Source organism: Bombina bombina, chromosome 1 (genome assembly GCF_027579735.1).
Source record: "Bombina bombina isolate aBomBom1 chromosome 1, aBomBom1.pri, whole genome shotgun sequence".
Taxonomy (NCBI): Eukaryota; Metazoa; Chordata; class Amphibia; order Anura; family Bombinatoridae; genus Bombina; species Bombina bombina.
Window position 1 is genome coordinate 863,983,743 of NC_069499.1, and position 22,317 is coordinate 864,006,059.

Below are 22,317 nucleotides of genomic sequence, written 5' to 3' on the forward strand. Positions count from 1 at the left end.
TTCTTCAGCGCCGCTTGGAGGATCACTTCATCGGATGGAAGATTTCTTCAGCGCCCCTTGGATGATCACTTCTGCCGGTCCGGATGTCCTCTTCAGTTCCATCGGTGGCTCGGCTGAGTGAAGACGACTAAAGGTAGGATGATCTTCAGGGGATTAGTGTTAGGTTATTTTAAGGGGGGTTTGGGTTAGATTAGGGGTATGTGGGTGGTGGGTTTTAATGTTGGGGGGGGTTTATTTTTCTTTTACAGGCAAAAGAGCTGAATTCTTTGGGGCATGCCCCCACAAAAGGCCCTTTTAAGGGCTGGTAAGGTAAAAGAGCTTTGAACTTTTTTAATGTAGCATTTTTTTATTTTGGGGGGTTTGTTATTTTATTAGGGGGCTTAGATTAGGTTTAAGTAGCTTAAAATTGTTGTAATATTTTTTTAAATGTTTGTAACTTATTATTTTATTTTTTGTAACTTAGCTTTTTTTATTTTTTGAACTTTAGTTAGTTTATGTAATTGTATTTAATTGTAGTTATTTGTAGTTAATTTATTTAATTTATTTAATGATAGTGTAGTGTTAGGTTTAATTGCAACTTAGGTTAGGATTTATTTTACAGGTAATTTTGTATTTCTTTTAGCTAGGTAGTTATTAAATAGTTAATAACTATTTAATAGCTATTGTACCTAGTTAAAATAAATTGAAAGGTACCTGTAAAATAAAAATAAATCCTAAAATAGCTACAATATAATTATAATTTATATTGTAGCTATATTAGGGTTTATTTTATAGGTAAGTATTTAGTTTTAAGTAGGATTAATTTAGTTCATAATAGAAATATTATTTAGATTTATTTAATTAATATTTAAGTTAGGGGGGTGTTAGGGTTAGTGTTAGACTTAGGTTTAGGGGTTAATAATTTTATTACAGTGGCGGCGGTGTAGTGGGGGGGCAGGATAGGGGTTAATAAATATATTATAGGTGGCGACAGTGTAGGTGGGCAGGATAGGGATTAATAAATTTAATATAGGTTGCGGCGGGTTCAGGGAGCGGCGGTTTAGGGGTTAAACTATTTATTTATTTGCGGCGAGGTGCGGGATCAGCAGGATAGGGGTTAATAACTTTATTATAGAGGGCGACGGTATAGGGGGGGCAGGATAGGGGTTACTAGGTATAATGTAGGTGGCAGCGGTGTCCGGGAGCGGCGGTTTAGGGGTTAATACATTTATAAGACTTGCGGCGGGGTCTAGGAGCGGCGGTTTAGGGGTTAGTAACTTTATTTAGTTGCGGGGGGCTCCGGGGGCACCGGTATAGGGGGTAGAACAGCGTAGTTTAGCGTGAGTGCTTAGTGACAGGCTAGCAAGAAAGCTGTCAAACAGCCGAAGAGCAGCGAGATCGGATGAGTGATAACTCTCACAGTCCGCTGCTCATCGCTCCGCTGCTTTTTGACAGCTTTACTTGATAACTTAGGCAAATTTTTTCAGGTCCGCGGCGGCGATGTGAGGCGGGCGTATTGGGCCGGCGAAGGCAGGAAAGTTGACACGTTGATAACTACCCCCCAATGTCAGGCCCTAAATCTATACCTATATATATATATATATAGATGATTATACGTAGGTATAGATATACACAGATATATATAGGAATATCTATTTAAAAATACATTGAATATATCCCCTTATATGAAGAACATTGGAATGTTAAATATTTATAGTACAAACACAGTTTAAACACTTTATTAAATATGAATATTGCATAAATATTATTTTACAAGTTTTCATCTACTTGATTGTAAAGCGCTCCAATTGACTTAAATACTGTATATGTTTATCAATGTATAAATATGTATTTATCTTTTATATATGTATATATGTAGGTAAAAACATACATACATATACATATTTTGACATGTATATGTATGTATCTCTATGTTAAAGCTCTTCGCCTGCCATTTTTTTTCTAACACCTGAGACCTCATATTGTTGAGCCCTTAAATCTTTTTAATCATTTATCCAGACAGTTATTATGAGTGTAACTGCACTTTTAAATTTATTTTTGATGTTGTTTGTCAAACTTTTTTTGTCTCATGTAACAGTTAACCAGAGCGCTATGGATGCACATTAAATGAAATTGCGCTCAAGCGAACGCGTTTACTTTGAACTCGTAATACAGTGCTAATTCTTACATGTGCAAATAGCCACCATAACCCCCTTTTTGCTTGCACGCAACTGTTAGTGCACCACTTCTAATCTAGCCCTTAATGCTTTAAATACCCTGTATGGTGTTTTTATGATTGTGGTAAAAAAAAACACTTAATTTTGCTTTCAACTTCAGTTGGAAAAAATATGTGAGATGACTTTATTTTAAATTAGAATATTAAACTAATTAAAAAAAGATTTGTATTGAATTGAATTGAACAAGTGTCAAATGAATCAATTCACTAAAGGTCAGTTATTGCTAAAGTAAATTTTTTCTCATTACCATCAATCATCATATGTTATTACAATGCATGGGTTAAGTGTCTGGATACTATTAAAGGAAATTAATATTGATATGTAAAGTTTAGAAAACTAAATGGTTCAGAAGACAAGTACTTGTATTTTAAGGCCTTGCTCTGACATATTAACCCCTTTACTGCATATGATGACACAAGGTCGTCTTATGCACAATGCTTTCAAGTGGTCGGGTATTGACAACATTAAGCCCCATATCCCCGCAAGTGTCAAGTTGGTTAATAGATGTATAAGGGAGCTATAGGGGGGGGTAAAAATTTAAACCCCTCAATCTCAACTCCCATAAGCCATTGAAACCCCCACAATCCACAGTGTAAAAGATAATCACCTGCTCTTTTAAATGACGTATGTCTTGAAGGTTAACGTATAAGTATTTTTTTTAATTAACAATAAAAAAAATACTATATATATATATATATATATATATATATATATATATATATATATATATATATATATATATATATATATATATATACACTTATAAGAACCTGTAAAAAAAGGCCCAGACTCCTTATTATAAAGTTCATAATCCCCTTTTTAAAATAAATGACCTATATAAGGGCTACATTACAAGTGTGAGCAAGAGATATGAGGTGTATTGCAGGTGTTTGCATGCATCTGAAGAAGAGCATGCATTACAAGTTTAAAGTAAACACGTTCACTCAAGCGCAGTTTAAGTTAACGCTCTTCAGGTTAGCGCAACTTCAGAGTTCTGGATAACTGCTACACTCTAATAAAAAGTGTCACAAAAAACATCAAAAATATATTTAAAAGTACAGTTACACTCATAACAACACTGATAAAGAATATTGTAAAAAAAAAAACTGTAATAAAAATTTATAAGGGCTCAAAGACATGAGGTTTAAGGTTGCAAAGGGCTCCACATATACTGTACATGTCTAAATATCTATATGTATGTTTACCTGAGTAAATTTTGTTTTGTTTAACCCAGTGAGTGCATTTTTTTCTTGAATTTATTTAATTATATTTATTTATATACCATGTAACTTTGAGAAAAGCAAAGGGACAAGATTATTTACAATGTCTGATGTATTTTGCAGCCCCCTCTTGTGAAAACTAGAGTATTTACATGATGATTACAAATATTACGTCTTATGAGTTGGCAGAAATGGTGGTACTCAGTACTGGTAAATACCCCCCCCCAACCCCAAAAAAGCAATAATTAGAAAACTTTTTAACTAAGCATGTGCAGGCTGGTTTAATGAATTTATATATATATATATATATATATATATATATATATATATATATATATATATATATATATATATATATATATATATATATATATAAATTAATGAAACCAGCCTGCACATACTTAGTTAAAAAGTCCAATTTATTCAACAAATTTAAAGGGATTGGCTGCTAGAAAGCAGGTCACAATAATAGCACAAGGTAACAATCTAACATGTTTCGGCCGTAGCCTTAATCATAGATATAAGTAAAACATATGTTTTTAAAATAAATACCCTATGCTGTATTTTCATTGGTTAATCACTGAATGAATGAAAAGCAGTCTGGGATGTGTTCATTTAACCCTTTGCTATCCTATATATGCAATCAGGAAATAAGACAAAAATACTATATGACTTTCAAGTACACTCATAAAAATGTCAAGCACAACACATACCACTGCTTACCACAGCGTATACTTATAAATATACAGAAGGGTATAGTTTTATATATTATGCCTATCTATTTAGTGTGTAATTATAAATAAGTCCAATCGTCAAATTATATATATTAAAGACTAATGTTCAACTTTCTATGAGGACATTTTGCCCTTTGGGGCTATGCTCACTTGTGCAAATATGACACTAAAGGAAGCTGTTTAAATGAATCAATGGAATGTTAAAATATATACAGTGGGGAAAAAAAGTATTTAGTCAGCCACCAATTGTGCAAGTTATCCCACTTAAGAAGATTAGAGAGGCCTGTAATTTTCATCATAGGTATACCTCAACTATGAGAGACAAAATGTGGAAACAAATCCAGACAATCATATTATCTGATTTGGAAAGAATTTATTTGCATATTATGGTTGAAAATAAGTATCTGGTCACCTACAAACAAGCAAGATTTCTAGCTCTCACAGACCTGTATCTTCTTCTTTAAGAGGCTCCTCTGTCCTCCACTCATTACCTGTATTAATGGCACCTGTTTGAACTTGTTATCAGTATAAAAGACACCTGTCCACAACCTCAAACAGTCACACTCCAAACTCCACTATTGTGAAGACCAAAGAGCTGTCGAAGGACACCAGAAACAAAATTGTAGACCTGCACCAGGCTGGGAAGACTCAATCTGCAATAGGCAAGCAGCTTGGTGTGAAGAAATTAACTGTGGGAGCAATAATTAGAAAATGGAAGACATACAAGACCACTGATAATCTCCCTCGATCTGGGGCTCCACGCAAGATCTCACCATGTGGGGTCAAAATGATCACAAGAACGGTGAGCAAACATCCCAGAACCACACGGGGGAACCTAGTGAAGGACCTGCAGAGAGCTGGGACCAACGTAACAAAGGCTACCATCAGTAACACACTACGCCGCCAGGGACTCAGATCCTGCAGTGCCACATGTGTCCCCCTGCTTAAGCCAGTACATGTCCGGGCTCTTCTGAAGTATGCTAGAGAGCATTTGGATGATCCAGAAGCCGATTGGGAGAATGTCATATGGTCAGATGAAACCAAAGTAGAACTGTTTGGTAGAAACACATCTTGTCATGTTTGGAGGAGAGAGAATGCTCAGTTGCAATCAAAGAACACCATACCTACTGTGAAGCATGGGGGTGGCAACATCATGCTTTGGGGCTGTTCCTCTGCAAAGTTAACAGGACGACTGATCCGTGTACATGAAAGAATGAATGGGGCCATGTGAGATTTTGAGTGCAAACCTCCTTCCATCAGCAAGGGCATTGAAGATGAAACGTGGCTGGGTCTTTCATCATGACAATGATCCCAAACACACCACCAGGGCAATGAAGGAGTGGCTTTGTAAGAAGCATTTCAAGGTCCTGGAGTGACCTAGCCAGTCTCCAGATCTTAACCCCATAGAAAACCTTTGGAGGGAGTTGAAAGTCAGTGTTGCCCAGCGACAACCCCAAAACATCACTGCTCTAGAGGAGATCTGCATGCAGGAATGGGCCAACATACCAGCAACAGTGTGTGACAACCTTGTAAAAAATTACAGAAAACGTTTGACCTCATTGCCAACAAAGGATATATAACAAAGTATTGAGATGAACTTTTGATATTGACCAAATACTTATTTTCCACCATAATTTGCAAATAAATTCTTTCCAAATCAGACAATGTGATTGTCTGGATTTGTTTCCACATTTTGTCTCTCATAGTTGAGGTATACCTATGATGGAAATTACAGGCCTCTCTCATCTTCTTAAGTGGGAGAACTTGCATAATTGGTGGCTGACTAAATACTTTTTTGCCTCACTGTATATGTGGTATATGGTATCACTTTTAAAGTAAATCTGTGAGTTTCGCTCAACTATATTTCAATAACATATTAAAGTGATTTCTAAAAGAAAAAACTAAGGGGACGCGCTATTGTGAAAGTAGCAGTGATATAAAATAAATCTCCCTTTGGTGTCTAGTTTGAATTGATATCTGTTAAAGTGTATCTCATAGACAAATGTATATATGTTGTGTAAAATGGGTATAAATTTGTTATAAATAACAAGTGTGAGAACTTATTTCCAATCTGTAACAGTTTGGACAACTGTGATGCAATAAGAACAAATAGAATATTGCATAGAAAACATAAACATAAAACAAGAGGTGTATAAATAAAAAAAATAATATATATATATATATATATATATATATATATATATCTCACAGTGTCCAGTATGATAAAAAGTCCAATTCCTAAAAAATTGTGGTTAAGTGTTCAAACAAAAAGAAAGTCCACTTCAAAATAAAGGATATAGTGACAACAAAAGTTCAAAACATAAGGCTTGCTCCGCTTGTGTCCACGGTGTGATAGATCAGGAAATCTAAGAGGATGAAAAGACAAGGGGCTCCAACATAGTGTGAATCAGTTTACAACAACTGTAAAACAATAATTTACATAGAATCTACACACAAATAGAGTGGCACCTTGAATCAACTAGGTGCATGCAGGCGGGCTGACATTCAGGACCAGCAGTCAGTACGCTGGAGGTCTCACCCGGGAGACCTGTGGATAAGTAGAGAGAGGTGTAGATGGGATCAGCTGTGAATCGTGTAGTAAGCCGGATCGCCAATGGAGAAGTTCAAACGACTGAGTTGGTTTTCCCAAAAGTGCTGCTCACACGATCGGACTTAATCCCAAACGAACTGACGATGTCAGTATAAGGAAAATGCTGTTTAAAATCCAACTGGATAAAAGCACTGCAAGCAGCAGTATATAAAATAGCAAGGAACCGGGTCTGTATAAAAACAAGGTATTTATTTGCTACACGTTTCTCAGTCTGTAAAGGACCGTTTCCTCAGGCATATACAAAGGTGTTTAACAGGTTACTATTTATACCTGACAATGACCCGGAATCTGATGTGGAGGTCATCTCCATACAATTAACAATAAAGAATTTAAAAAAAATACATTAAAAATTGAACAAATATCTATGTCGTGTTAAGCAGCATTCAGAGAACATGTGCATGTCATGTAATCCCAATAAGAAACATATACATATAACCAAAAACTGCATATATTTACATTAATGAGTGACACCTGTGATGACGTTTCTGAAAGTGCATGGCCCATATATATATTCTAAAAATGTGATCATTTAGTGACTGTTCCCTCTTAGGTATTATTGGATTACATCTAAAATTAGATCCCGATAGAGACTAATACTTTGTCTGTATTGAAAATAATGAACGCTAAAATACATTTCTAGGTTGGGCTAGAACCCTTAACCTAGTGTATGCTAGGCTTTTACTGATCTAAAAGAGCTATTCGGATGTGGCAACAAATTAATGTGGTATTGGTAAAATTATACCAAACCATACTGGAATAGTTAAATTCTATAAAAACATAAAAGTGATTAGGTTACCAATTGTCAAGGGATTGCTATAAAGTGGACTGATGTCTTTGTTACAGAGATACAAGTGTGAAAGTGATTATTGAATAAATATTATTAAGTTCTAAGTAAGGCTAGAACAATGATCTTATATATATTGGGCGATGATTGATGAAAAAGCTGTCTATATATAACAGTCACAAAATATAAATTTAAATATCTGTAAAAATAATATTGATGGTGGTTGGAGACTGCTATTGAAAATTAAGGACCCTCATTTTGGTAAAAATAATTATGCTGTGTGCTGACTATTGTGGTGCTAATTAAATGTGATAGAATAGTTTGTGTGAAGAAAAATAAAAGACGATAAGAAAATATATACTATTAGAAGATCGGGGGGACCTTCGTTTTGTAAGAAAAATTCTGCTATATACTGGCTATTGTGATACTACGTGAAAAATATGTGATATTTATTTGTTGGGCTGGTATTTATAAATAGATATAATAGTTCTTTTAGATCAGTAAAAGCCTAGCATACACAAGGTTAGGGGTTCTAGCCCAACCTAGAAATGTATTTTAGCGTTCATTATTTTTAATACAGACAAAGTGTTAGTCTCTATCGGGATCTAATTTTAGATGTAATCCAATTATACCTAAGAGAGAACAGTCACTAAATGATCACATTTTTAGAATATATATATGGGCCATGCACTTTCAGAAACGTCATCACAGGTGTCACTCATTAATGTAAATATATGCTGTTTTTGGTTATATGTATATGTTTCTCTTTGGAATTATACGACATGCACATGTTCTATGAATGCTGCTTAACACGACATTGATATATGTTCAATTTTTAATGTATTTTTTAAAAATTCTTGATTGTTAATTGTATGGAGATGACCTCCACATCAGATTCCGGGTCATTGTCAGGTATAAATAGTAACCTGTTAAACACCTTTGTATATGCCTGAGGAAACGGTCCTTTGCGGACTGAGAAATGCGTAGCAAATAAATACCTTGTTTTTATACAGACCCGGTTCCTTGCTATTTTATATACTGCTGCTTGCAGTGCTTTTATCCAGTTGGATTTTAAACAGCATTTTCCTTATACTGACATTGTCAGTTCGTTTGGGATTAAGTCCGATCTTGTGAGCAGCACTTTTGGGAAAACCAACACAGCCGTTTGAACTTCTCCATCGGCGATCCGGCTTACTACACGATTCACAGCTGATCCCATCTACACCTCTCTCTACTTATCCACAGGTCTCCCGGGTGAGACCTCCAGCGTACTGACTGCTGGTCCTGAATGTCAGCCCGCCTGCACGCACCTAGTTGATTCAAGGTGCCACTCTATTTGTGTGTAGATTCTATGTAAATTATTGTTTTACAGTTGTTGTAAACTGATTCACACTATGTTGGCGCCCCTTGTCTTTTCATCCTCTTATATTTCAATAACAAATCTCAGCTACAAGTAATGTGGTGCTGAAGATTGTATATAATATATTTTGCTTAATTTTTTTTTCCTACTAGATAATCGATACCTAGTTCAAAATGTTTAACAATACTAATTACATTTTACTGGGGGGTTACATTATCCCTGTGTATTGTAATGTCATTGATTTGTGTGTTTGTTTCCCTTTTGAACTCTGATGAATGTAGTTAAATTTATTTCAAAATTCTCACAAAATACTTACACAATAGGAGGCTAAGTCTATAACTATACCAGAGATGGATAACTCCCAAATGTTTAATTGGGTTAAGTTCCCCTTTCAATTATTCCCAAAAATTGATAATGTCATAGATGGAATTATAGCCCTTGGGGACCCTGGTGTCCAAGGTAAAGATCCAAAATGCCTCCCGCTTGAACAATAGTTTGTTCAAATCTCCCCCTCTTTTGGGTTTTTTGAGTCGTTCTATGACCATCCATCTGAACGTCAAATTGGAACTTTCATGTTCATGTATAAAATGTTTCGCTAGTTCTGACCTGGCATCAGATCTCTTGATGTCCGACAGATGTTGTTGTATTCTCTCCCTTGCTTCCCTTGAGGTGCAACCAATGTATTGCTTGTTTGTGCATGTACACCATGCCATATATATAACAAATTTTGACCTACAGTTGACACAACTTTCTATTCGGTACTCTTTGTTATTCGTCTCTGATCTGAATTTATCTCCTTTTTGCATGAAGCTGCAAGGAATGCAAGGGCCATAGCCACATCTAAACATTCCTTTGGAGGTGAGCCAAGCACTTCCTGCCACATTTTGTGGTAAATCACTGGGTGACAAAATGTTTCCCAATGTTACCCCTTTTCTGTAGGAAAACCTACAACCTTTGCTCAATGTCTCTATCAGTCCCTCATCAGCAGTTAGTAAAGGTAAATGTTTTTAATAACCTAGCAGACTTCCTGATAATGGGAGGAATATTGAGTGACAAAAGTCACCTTCTCTGTGTCATCAATAGTCTTAGAATGAACAACTTTAGGAGTGTCTTTAAGTAAAGACTTTCTATCTGTCATGTCCACTTGTCTTTTCATTTTCTTAACTGTTTGTTTATTGTATCCTCTCTCATAGAATCGCCTAGTGAGACCCTCACTGTGTGTTTTATATTCTCTCTAGCTTGAACTATTTCTTTTAATTCTTACATATTGCCCCTTAGTTATTGATTTTTGGACACTGGCTGGATGATTGCTTTTGCTGTGTAGAATGGTATTCCCTGAAATGGGTTTCCGATAGTTTGAAGTTTCAATCTTGCCAGTTGTTTTGTTAGAACATAATTTCAAATCCAGATAGCAGACTGTAGATTCATTGAACTCACTCGTGAATTTTAGACCCCAGATATTCTGATTTAAGTTGTCTTCAAATGCCAGTGCATCCCTCTTGTCTCCTTTCCATATAAAAATCAGATCATCGATAAACCTATAATAGGTTTTGATATTATTTGAAAATATGTTACTTTCACTATAAATGTTAAATAACTCCCACCAACCCATTGTAAGGTTTGCAAATGAAGGGGCAAATGTTGCCCCCATTGCAGTACCCTTTAGTTGGCGTTAATAATTACCATCAAATTTGAAGTAATTATGTTTAAGGAGAAAACTGGTTACCTCGAGTATATAATTAATAAAAGCTGTCGTATATGTTGTATCTCTTTCAAGAATATGTTTTATTTCTCTCAACCCCATATCATGGGGTATAGAGGAGTAAAGGGACACCACGTCCACTGTCAACCAACTGAACTGTGGTTCCCAGGTTGATTCTTCTAAAATTTGAAGGAAATGCTTAGTGTCTCTCAAATAGCTGCTTAAATTGAGGACAAGTGGTTGTAATAAGCTGTCTAACCACTCTGAACAGGGTTCACATAGTGATCCAATCCCTGATACTATAGGGCGCCCCTTTACTTCAATAGTCAATTTATGGACTTTGGGAAGAATGTGAAAAATAGGAATGAAAGGTTCTTTAACTAATAGGTAGTCATGTGTATCATAATCAATGTGTCCCTTTTCTAGACCGTCATCCAAAAGGGACCTCAATTTCCTTGAGAATACAGTTGTTGGATCCCCTGGAAGGGCTCTATAATCTTTACGGCAACCTAATTGTCTCAAGATTTCGCTGGTGTATGCTTCCCTGCTCCAAACCACCACACTCCCTCCTTTGTCCGCCATTTTTATTACTAGCTTGTCATTTTTCCTCAAAGAGTCAACAGCTAACTTCTCCTTACGAGAGAGGTTGGGGTGATTTTTAGTTGGTTTACTAGCTAAATCTATAAGATCTCCCTCTACCCTCTTTTGAAAGGTTAGAAGAAAGTCGCCCCTTGACTGCACTGTATAGAATACCGACTTTGGTTTGTAACCATAATGCCCAATTTTATCTGGTATCTGTAAGTTGCTCTCTTGCTCTAGACTCATTAAATTCTGTAAGTCTTGATGTTCTAAAAAATCCAAGTGGATGGTGTCATTACTAGAATTTGTACTGTATGTCTCTGTGTGGTGTAATTGCTACCCTCATTTTCAGTCTGGTTGGAGGTACTGAAATGCTTCTTTAAAGTCAGGTTGCGAATTAACCTATTTACGTCCACTAGTGTTTGAAATAGGTTGAATCTATTCACAGGTACAAAACCTAAACCATAGTCTAATACTTTAAGTTCAGTATCACTTAGATGGTAATCCGTTAAATTTATCACATTATTTCCAAAAGTTCCACTCTTTATTAATACTTGGCTTGTTTTCTGTTTTGCCTCAGGTAATAACGTGAGTTGTTCATCTTGCCTCTCATTTTTCCTCTCATTACGCCTCTTCCCTCCCCTCCTCTTCCTCGTCTTACGGAGGGATTCATTGGGGTGGGCTGTAAAACCTGTTCAAGATCTCTATGATCTCTAAGATCTTGGGTCAAGGTATTACTCTCTCTGGCCTCTGAATTGGGTATTTGTCTCCCGTGTCCTGATGACATTGAAGTGCTTGGCTCAGTATCACCAAATTTGACAGTCCTTTGGCCTGACTCCTTTGGGATTTTTAGTATTGATTTCGGGGCTGTACCTATATAACCAGTGCCCTGATCACTGTCTGAATTCTCATTGTCTGAATTACTTGTACCCCCTGATTCTATACCCACTGTGTTGGGCTCAGGTACATGATTATCCTGATCCTCTTCTTTACCCTGATACCTCCTCCTGTATCTATCCCTTGACCTGTGTCTGGATGCTCTTTGCCAAATGTATAGTTTGCCTTGAGAGTAGTCTTGCTGATCTCTCATAAATTTATCATGTTAATTTTTCAATGAACTCTTTTTTAAGTGTGGCTATGGTCTCTTTTAGAATGCTCTCATATTCTTTGTATTTGGTCTCTGTAGTGTGTATATCTAATGCTCTCTGTAGTTTCACTATTTCTTCCCTAACTCCTAGGAGTTGTACATCTTTGTATTCTATAATCAAATGCATGAGTTTAAAGGAACATTCTGACAAGCTATAGTTCCAGTTATCTATAAAAGTCTTGTTATACTGTATATAAATGTATATATGTGTGTACAGATGTATTTATGTGTTTTACAGTATATTTACTGTACATATTTAACACTCCAATGTTCTTCACTTACAGGATAATGTTAGTTTTATTCTTAAATATTTAAATATATATATATATATATATATATATATATATATATATATATATATATATATATATATATATATATATATATATATACAGGTAGCCCTCAGTTTAGGCCGGGGTTAGGTTCCAGAAGAAATGGTTGTAAATCGAAACCGTTGTAAATTGAAACCCAGTTTATAATATAAATCAATGGGAAGTGAGGGAGATAGGTTCCAGGCCCCTCTCAAAATTGTCATAAGTAACACCTTATACATTATTTTTAAAGCTTTGAAATGAAGACTTTAAATGCTAAACAGCATTATAAACCTAATAAAACAATCACACAACACAGAATATATAATTAAACTAAGTTAAATGAACAAAAACATTTGCTAAACAGCATTATAAACCTAATAAAATAATAACACAACACAGACTTCACTTGCATTTTTCTGCAAACAGTTCTTTCTATGCATTCCAATCTGGACTGATTTATAGACAGGAAGATCTTGTTCCTTTGAAATCTGCTTGATAGCTCAGGTCTAGTTAAACTGATTAATTTCAGCTTGCTTGGCTTTGCTGTAACACAAGCAGACAGCTCTACCTACTGGCTATTTTAATAAATGCACTGCTTCTCAATGCTTTTCAATAGCAGTCACATGACTGGACAAAAAGGTTGTTATTCTGAAACGGTGTAAATTGAACCGTTGTAAAACGAGGACCACCTGTATATATATATATATATATATATATATATATATATATATATATATATATATATATATATATATATATATATACATACCTATACCTGCATATCTATTCCTATTGATATATAGGTAGGGATATGTATTTTACACGATCAGTATAAGATATATATAAAAATATATATTTAATAAGCTCACATGAAAACGTAGTATTCTTTTTTTTTTTTTTTAATATAGTCTTTATTAGGTATTAGTTCAGTATAACAGTAATTAAACCAGTTACAATTGATACATCACTCAAACTACAAGTGAATAATATAGTAAATTTGAAATGCAACAGAAAACATCTTACTGCTCCTTTTTCATAACAAAGCTTTGCTCATATTTTGTTGCTAATGAAGTTCATATATCCCTGTTTCAGAGATCACATGACTTCCTAAAAGTGGAGAAAAAAAGGAAAGATTGAGAAAGAGGAAAGAAGAAAAAAGAGAAAAAAAAAAAGGGTGGGGGGAAAGGGTGGGGAAAAGGTAATTGAGGTTGAAGGTGAGTAGTGGCGGGGGTAGGGTCACATGTCGAGACGCCGACGAGGTTAAGGCAGCATGTTCATAGGTTCAAATAGTTTTATTCCATATAGCGTTCATCATTTCATAAGTGTCCAGCTTATGTGTTTTGAGATAGTGGTATCTCTCAAGACATAGCAGATCAGCTACCACAAGTCTCCACTCGTCTATTGTAGGTATAGTTTGGGATTTCCAATATTTAGGAATGAGTTTTTTGGCTGCTGTGATCATAATGAGCAGCAATGGTAGTTTGCCTAGTCCTGTCAGTTTGGGCAAAGAGAGGAATAGGATGGCATTTGGACTTGGGGAGACATGAGTTGACAGTATGTCAGAGATAGCTAGGAAGATATCTCTCCAATAATCCTCCAATCTGGAACAAGACCACCAGACATGTGCTGTTTAGTGTGGGCAATATTTTACGAAGGCGGGAGGGGGTCAGATACCAACGGCAGGAAAGTTTCAGGTGAATCTCCTGTACTGTGGCTGACACCGAGGCCCTTTTGGTCAAACAAAAGGCTCTAGACCATGTCTCTGCATCAATGTCCTGGCCAAGTTCACGGCTCCAGGAGTATGTGTATGATGGAAGGGCTAAGATGTCTGGACTGTTTAGTGTTTTGTAGAGCTTTGAAATTAGATGCCTTGGGGGTGTCAGTTGAATACATAGTTTTTCAAAGATTGTGGTGGCTCTGCCCAATTCCTCCCTTTGTTTATGGTGAGAGATAAAGTGTCTAAGTTGATGGTAGTGCATCCAAGAGGAGAAAATCTCCCCATGGACTTCCGCCAGTGCAGTCTGTGTCTTGAAGAGGCCATTTTCTGTAGCAAATTGGATAGAACCCACTCTAAGGTTATATGGTTGCGTGATATGTGCATTCCGGTACCTGAAGGGAAGATCTATATGTTCAGTGAGTGGGGATAGTGGTGAAGGGATTGACGAGATATGAGTGGTAGAGGTCAATATCCTATCCCAGTCGGACAGTATGTCCGCTGCAATATGATATTGCTGTAGTGTTTTAGGTCTCTTTTGGGGTATGGTCCAGGCCAGAGATGCGATATTATTCAATTTAAAAATGTGCCTGTACATCTGTATCCAAGCTTTATCACATGTATTGTGTGACCACTCGGCAACATGCTGTAGAGTTATAGCTTGTTTGTAAGCCATTAGGTTTGGGACTCCCATTCCCCCCCGATCCCTTGGCAAATACATGGTTTTTTTGGGTACTCTCGGCCTAGACCCCCCCAGATATATTGTGTAAAGATTCCCTGGAGGTGTTTGATGTACCCTGTTGGGAGAGAGATAGGTAGTGTCTGCAGTAAGTACAAGATCCTCGGGAGTACATTCATCTTTAAGACCCCTACTCTGCCAAGCCATGAAATGTGTTTGTTTTTCCAGACTGATAGGTCTCTTGTTATTTCATCTTTTAGAGTATTATAGTTGTATCTGAACAAGTCTTGCGGACAGGGGGTCAGATAGATACCTAGGTACCTAAATTTTTTCTGCGCGATGGGGATTGCGTAAGAATGGTTTAAGCGTTGTATAGTCTCAGAGGGAGTATTTATGTTCATGAGTTCTGACTTGGTGATGTTTAATTTGAAATTTGAAACCTTGCCATAACGCTCTAATTCAGCTAAAAGCTCTGGTACAGAGCCTTCAGCTTCCGATAGGGAGAACAGGGCATCATCTGCAAATAGAGCTTGCTTGTACTCCTCATCACCCACCATTATTCCCTTAATTTTTTTTTTTATTGTTTCGTATTTTTTGCGCAAGTACCTCCATGGATATAACAAAAAGCAGTGGAGACAAGGGGCAGCCTTGCCTGGTTCTATTGCTGATAGTAAAGAAATCGGAGAGGGTGCCATTGATTCTGATTCTAGCATTCGGGAAAGAATACAGGGCCATAGTCATATTTAGGAACTGTTCTGGGATCCCCATCGCTAACATTGCACTTCCCAGGAAGGCCCAACTAACCCTGTCAAAGGCCTTTTCCGCATCTGTTGCCAGTAAGACCATTGGGGTGTTTGTGATCTTTGCATGATCAATTAATTGAAGGATTTTGATAGTGTTATCCCTAGCTTCGCGTCTGGGTACGAAACCCACTTGATCTTTATCAATGAGTTCGGGAAGAAACTTATTTAATCTGTTGGCCAGAATCTTGGCCAGCAGTTTCATATCGTTATTTATGAGGGAGATAGGTTGGTAATTCTTGTGTTTGGTAGGTGATTTCCCAGGTTTGGGGATGACTGAAATATGGGCCTCTAAAAGTGACCTGGACAGGGAAGGCTTATTCCTTAGTTCGTTAAAGATTTTAAAGAGGGGGGGGAGAAAGGAGGTCTTTGAATTTTTTGTAATATCTGGAGGAGAATCCATCTGGGCCTGGACTCTTTCCAGAAGGGGTATCTTTTATTGCCTGAAGTTTCTCCTCCATGGTTATGTGGGAATCAAGGTACTTTTTAGCTTCATCATTGAGAGTGGGAAGATTAATGTCTTTAAGGTAGTCTTCAGTGGTATTTCTCATTTGAGGCGGTGTGTTTAAGGAGCAGTGAGGGGTTTCAGGAGTGTCTATGTTATACAGAGTGTTATAGTACTCTCTGAAAGTGGAGGCTATGAGTTTGCTGTCATGAACCGTTTGTCCGTCTTTCGTTTGTAGGGAATGAGTGTATGCAGAGAAATGTTTTCTACGAAGGCTCCTCGCTAAGATCTTACCAGGTTTGTTACCCCCCTCATAATAATATTGCCTAAGATGAAGAGCGTTGCATTGATATGTCTTGGTCAAGTATTGCTTAAGTTCAGATCTAGCTTGGATGAGGTTCTGTCTGACTATACAGTCATTGAGGTCTGTTTTATGTTGTGTTTCTAAAGTAGCGATTCTTGTTAGTAGATTTGAGTATAGTTCTCTAGACTGTTTATTTAGTTTTTCCTTAAGTTTAATTAGTGTCCCCCGTATTACCGATTTATGGGCTTCCCATTCTATAATAGATGAGGAGGTGGTATTTTCGTTAAGGGAGAAATATTCAGTTAGACCCTTTCCTAATTCTTCTATTATTTGGGGATTTTCGAGAAGTGTATCGTCTAGTTTCCATGTTCTAGACACTATGGGGAGGTCTGGCCAAATGATAGAGCAGGTGATAGGAGCATGGTCAGACCATGTAATGTTTCCTATGTCACAGCGGTCTATGAGAGAGGCCAGCAGAGTCTGAAAATATGTATTCAATTTGCGTGTAGCAGTCATGGGGGGAAGAGTAGAAGGTGTAGTCTTTCGCATTGGGGTTCAATGTTCTCCAGGTATCGTGGAGTGACACTGCGGTCAAGGAGTTTCTGACTGATTTAAGGGTGATTTTGGGAACATTGGTGACACCTCGAGAGGCATCCAACAGTGGATCAAGTGAGACATTAAAATCTCCAGCCAGGAGTATCACTCCTTTAGAGTGATCGAGAAGCAAATTTGCAATTTTTTTGAAGAAGATACCCTGGTTTTGGTTTGGTACATAGATATTGAGAAGTGTAATGTGTTGTCCGAAAAGTGTGCCAACTATTAAAGCATATCTACCTTCTGGATCTTTGAGTGTAAGTGAGATTTGGAGTGGCAGTGACTTATGAATTAATATACCCACTCCCCCCTTCTTGCATGTTCCAGAGGCAAAGCATGTCAATGGATAGGATTGAGGAATCCATCTGGGCTCCTTACCTTTTTGAAAGTGAGTTTCCTGAATCATCAGTATCTGACTGTTAAGTTTTTTCAATTCTTTGAGTGCTATAGATCATTTGCCCGGACTGTTGAGTCCCTTTGCATTAATTGAAGTTAATCTAAATGAGTGTTCCTGAAATCTACTGCACCTCGCCGACATCTCGATGGTTGTAAGTGGGGGTAGTCAGGGAGGGAAAAGGGGAAGATAAAAAAAAAAAAAAGAGAAAAGGGGAAAAAGAAGATTGAGATTAGTAAAGGGCAGAGAGAACTCTGGGAATGGGAGCTGAAAAGAGAATTAGAGTACAAAAGGGGTGTTATTCTTCTAACAAATATATCTATGAGATAAACTGGTCGTGAGAAGAAATTCAATTAGGGGAAGTATCCCCAGCAACAACATATAATGTTTTTATTATAAAACAGATCAATATTTCTTCCAAGAGCAGGAGGGGGGAGGGGAGGGGAGGGGAGGAGAGGGGAGGAAAAGGTAAAAGATGGGGGTTTAAGGAAGGGGTAGGAGGCCGAGGGGGAGAGGTGGGAGGGAAGGATGGGGGGTTCTGGAGAGAGGAGATCGTCCTGATAGATACTATATGTATATATGAGACTTGAAACTCAAAATGACATATGTAAATTATTCACAGAAAAAAAAACAGGAAAGTATCTCTTTGGACCTTTATAATACATATGATCACATTTTAAGGGCTAATGAGAGACCTGTAAGAAAGCACATATATACATCACATAATGATTTGTTGTAGTCACTGGTTTTATACATCTATAAGCGGCTATCACCAATATAAGTTCAGGGTTCATCTGATGGGAGAACTATACAATTAAAGTTCAGAAGAAGGATATGATGTGTAAAGTCCGGTAGCAGATTCAACATTCCAAACTGGTTAGTACATATAATTAATACATTGTATTGGATACATTGTTACATTACATTACATTGTTGGATACATTGTTTCTTGTTCTTTGGCGTCCTTCCAAGAATCTGCACACCAGTGAGGAGAGCAACATATGCTGGACTCTTAAGGGGGAGGTTGTGTGGTTAAGTTTCTGCACTCCTTACCACGGTCTCTAGCATTGTGTATAAGCTCAATTTGAGCAATTACTTGATTGTATTGCCAATCCGATTGTATTTGGTGGTCTCTGCAGCTCTTGTGGCGCTTTTTATACTTATATTTTAATAAATCCATTTTATTCAAATATCCGGTTCAAGCAACTGTTTACCCAACAGTATAACATTGGGTGTGCGCATAAACCTGAGCTTGGCTATAGCTCCATCCCATGTGAGTAAGCACTTGTACACACGCATTCTACATTTGAAAAGGTTACAGAATTACGCTATGTGGCATTTCTTTCTTTCTTTTCATATGAGGATCAAAAGAAAATAGAAGCGTGAAGATTGTGGAAGAACATACATATCCTTATATGAACTTTTATAAGCATTTAGTTTATTTTAAGTATACTTTATCACTTGTCACGTTCATTACTTTATCACATTTATGTCACATTTCCTTGGTTTTTGTGATATCCTGGTATTTGCTATCACATATAATTAACACAACTATTGTCAACCGCAATTTAAACAATAATAAACCTTAGTGAATAACAGGGTATAAACGTTATTAAAGGATACATCTTTTGTGTGGATAGGGTCCAGCAGTCTCTAGTTGGGACCAAACTGAGCACCCAATATCTGGTCCCAAGATACTGTAGACTTGTGAGTCCAGGATGTGGTTGAATGAGGTTCAATGGTGAACCAGGTCATCAGAGAAAAAAGTTCCTCCCAAAAAGGAAATGATGGAAAGACGAGGAAGAGGGTTGATCAGGGCTGAGTAACGCCAGGCAGAGGGGCCCCTCTGCTGTGTGTCCCCGCTGAATGGACCTGAGAGGAGGAGGCGTTGCCTTCTGTCCACTGTAAGGAGAGTTCTTTGAAGAAGATGTTAGGATCCGAGCCCGGTCGAAAAACTGCTGACTTGTTATTGTGTGTTGCAATTAGGGAGACTGGGAATCCCCATCTATATTGCACTCTGTTGATTTTCAGATTAAAGGTGATGTGGGAGAGGTCTTTCCTCTTCTGTAAGGTGATAGGAGATAAATCTGAAAATAATTGGATTTCCTCTCCCGCATGCAGTATGGTATTCTTTTCTCTTGCACAGCGTAAAAGATCTTCTCTATCTTTGAATATGAGAAATTTGACAATTATGTCACGTGGAGGAGCCTTAGGAGGCGGTTTGGCTCTTAGAGCTCTGTGGGCTCTTACTATTTGAATTTCCTCCGCTGTCGGGCTATCTTTTATCACCCTAAAGAGGGCTTGGAGGTACCCTTCGATTGCAGGGGGGGTGGATAGTTTCGGAAACACCTCTAACTCTGAGATTGTTTTGGCGGCACCGATTTTCCAGATCCTCCATTTTATCAGATAGCTCTTGTATCTTTCTATCTTGGTTTTGAATGGTAGAGGAACCGGATTGGATCGCTGCTTGAATGGTTTTTTTATTTGCTTCAAGGGAAGAAACCCTCTTGTCCATCACTCCCAAATCTTTTTTAAGGTCCCCAAATAATGTTCTCATTTCGTGTAGCACTACCTTGATATCATCTTTTGATGATAGGTGCATGATATCATTCTTGGTAACAAAGGGGTTTGTAATGGGGTCTTTGGGTTGAACTGTAGAAGACATTTCTGGATGAGTAGTAATAGGATCTGCAACAACCACTGTGTCTGGTGTTTCACGAGGTTTAAGAAATTGGTTTAGTGTCTTTGAGGTTAATGCTTTTTCGCTCTTGTTTTGTTTCTTTCAAGGCATCCCCTATAAGTTTATTATAGGAATATGAACACAGTGGAGTGAGAGTAAAAACAATATCCAATAGGAGTGTGTTTCTTTCCCTATCAACTTGTAATGAAATCACCCTGTAAATTGCTTCTAAATGATAAGTCAGTGCAAGCTATTGTGAGCTAGCAGTCTTGTATCGTTTTGTCCCTTTCACTATCTTAAACACTCTATTTCTTGTCAGCTTTGTTTTTTGGCAGATAGAATTTACCTCTTCTCTGTTTTTTCTGCTACCTTTTAAACTCAGTGTTTTTGCTGTAGTCAGTGAATGAGGTTTACCGGGTAGTGAGTTACTAAACGAAGGGGTGCTGTGTACTGCTGCCTCAGTATTTCCCAGTTTGGCAGCTTATCAAAAATGGCGCTTGTTTTTAAAAGGGGAAGCTGATGAAGATCATATGCAGGAGCATAGGCTATATGTGTCTACAGGCAGACGTAACAAGTACCTGGATGTGGAGCCGATGAGTCGGCTGATGTTGCCTAAGAAATTCCTCTTGCACCCATGTGGTGTGTCCGTCGGCCGGTGCCTTTCTAACCTGCAATCCCAGCATTGGTGTGATGATGCGGGGTAAGCCGGATGCGTCCGAGCACTGCTGAGTGAGCTGAGGGAACGCAGGCTATATCGGCAATTAGATTTAGTGAGTGGCGGGTGTTTACTGGTTTCTCTGATCCAGTCGTCTGGTGCGCAAGCTTTTCAGGCCCTCACCTCCTCACCCGTGTAGACCCCCATTCCTCTATGAGCTCATAGGTAAATTGCGGTTGTTAAAGGATTACTGCTTGAGTCTTGGCATGGTTGGAGACTAATAGGAGGTAGTGGGGAAAGAAATAGTGTATTCCTGCTCTCAGATTTAGCAATTAGTCGACGCTGGGGATGGGAGCCCTTCTAACTAGCGGCCATCTTCCAGTGTGGCCTGACTCCGCCCCGAAAACGTATTATTCTTAAGTAGCATTATTGAAATATTACATATGAAATATAAAAAAAATTATAAAAATTATTAAACATACTGTAAAAATAGAGAAATATTCTATGAGACCGAATTATGAAAGGTCTTGCGGACCTGATCCGACAGTGCGGATCAGGTCCGCAAGACCTCGCTGAATGTGGAGAGAAATTCGCTCTCCGTATTCAGCATTGCACCAGCAGCTCACAAGAGCTGCTGGTGCAATGCCGCCCCCTGCTGACTCACGGACAATTGGCCGCTGGCAGGGAGGTGTCAATCAACCCGATCGTATTTGATTGGGTTGAATTGCGCAATTTATCAAGCTCCGTATGGAGCTTGAAGGGCCGTGTTTCTAAAGACCGCTGCTTCATAACCCTGTCCGCCTGCTCTGATGAGGCGGACAGGGTTATGAAGCAGCGGTCTTTAGAAACACGGCACTTCAAGCTCCATACGGAGCTTGATAAATGGGCCTCTATGTATTATTTAGGATATTTTACTCCACTTGTAATCTAGCCCTAAATTGTAATGGCCAGGTGATAACTTGGCATAAATAAATGTGCATTTATTTGAGTAGAGGTTCTTGGGAGCCCCTATGTGCAGATAAAAGTTAAATAACTACACCCAAAGGTACTATTTTATATGAGGATACGCCATTCTTCTTTTGACTGTATGGATTAAAAAAAAAAAAAAAAAAACATATAGCCACAGATAATTGTTTACAGCCTTTTTTATTAAAATTTCAATAAAACTAGAAGGGCCAGATTACAAACGCAGAGCTATTTAACCCTCCCGCTCGAGTGTAATCTGCGCTAGAAGTAGGCTTTTGTGCGTGTCGGGTGGTACTCGTATTATGAGTTGAAAGTAAACTGTTTTCGCTCACACGCTAACCCGACAAATGCAAAAAGCCAAACCTACAATATCGCGTGCGTGATATCCTATTCCCCCATAAAAGTCAATGGAGCAAAAA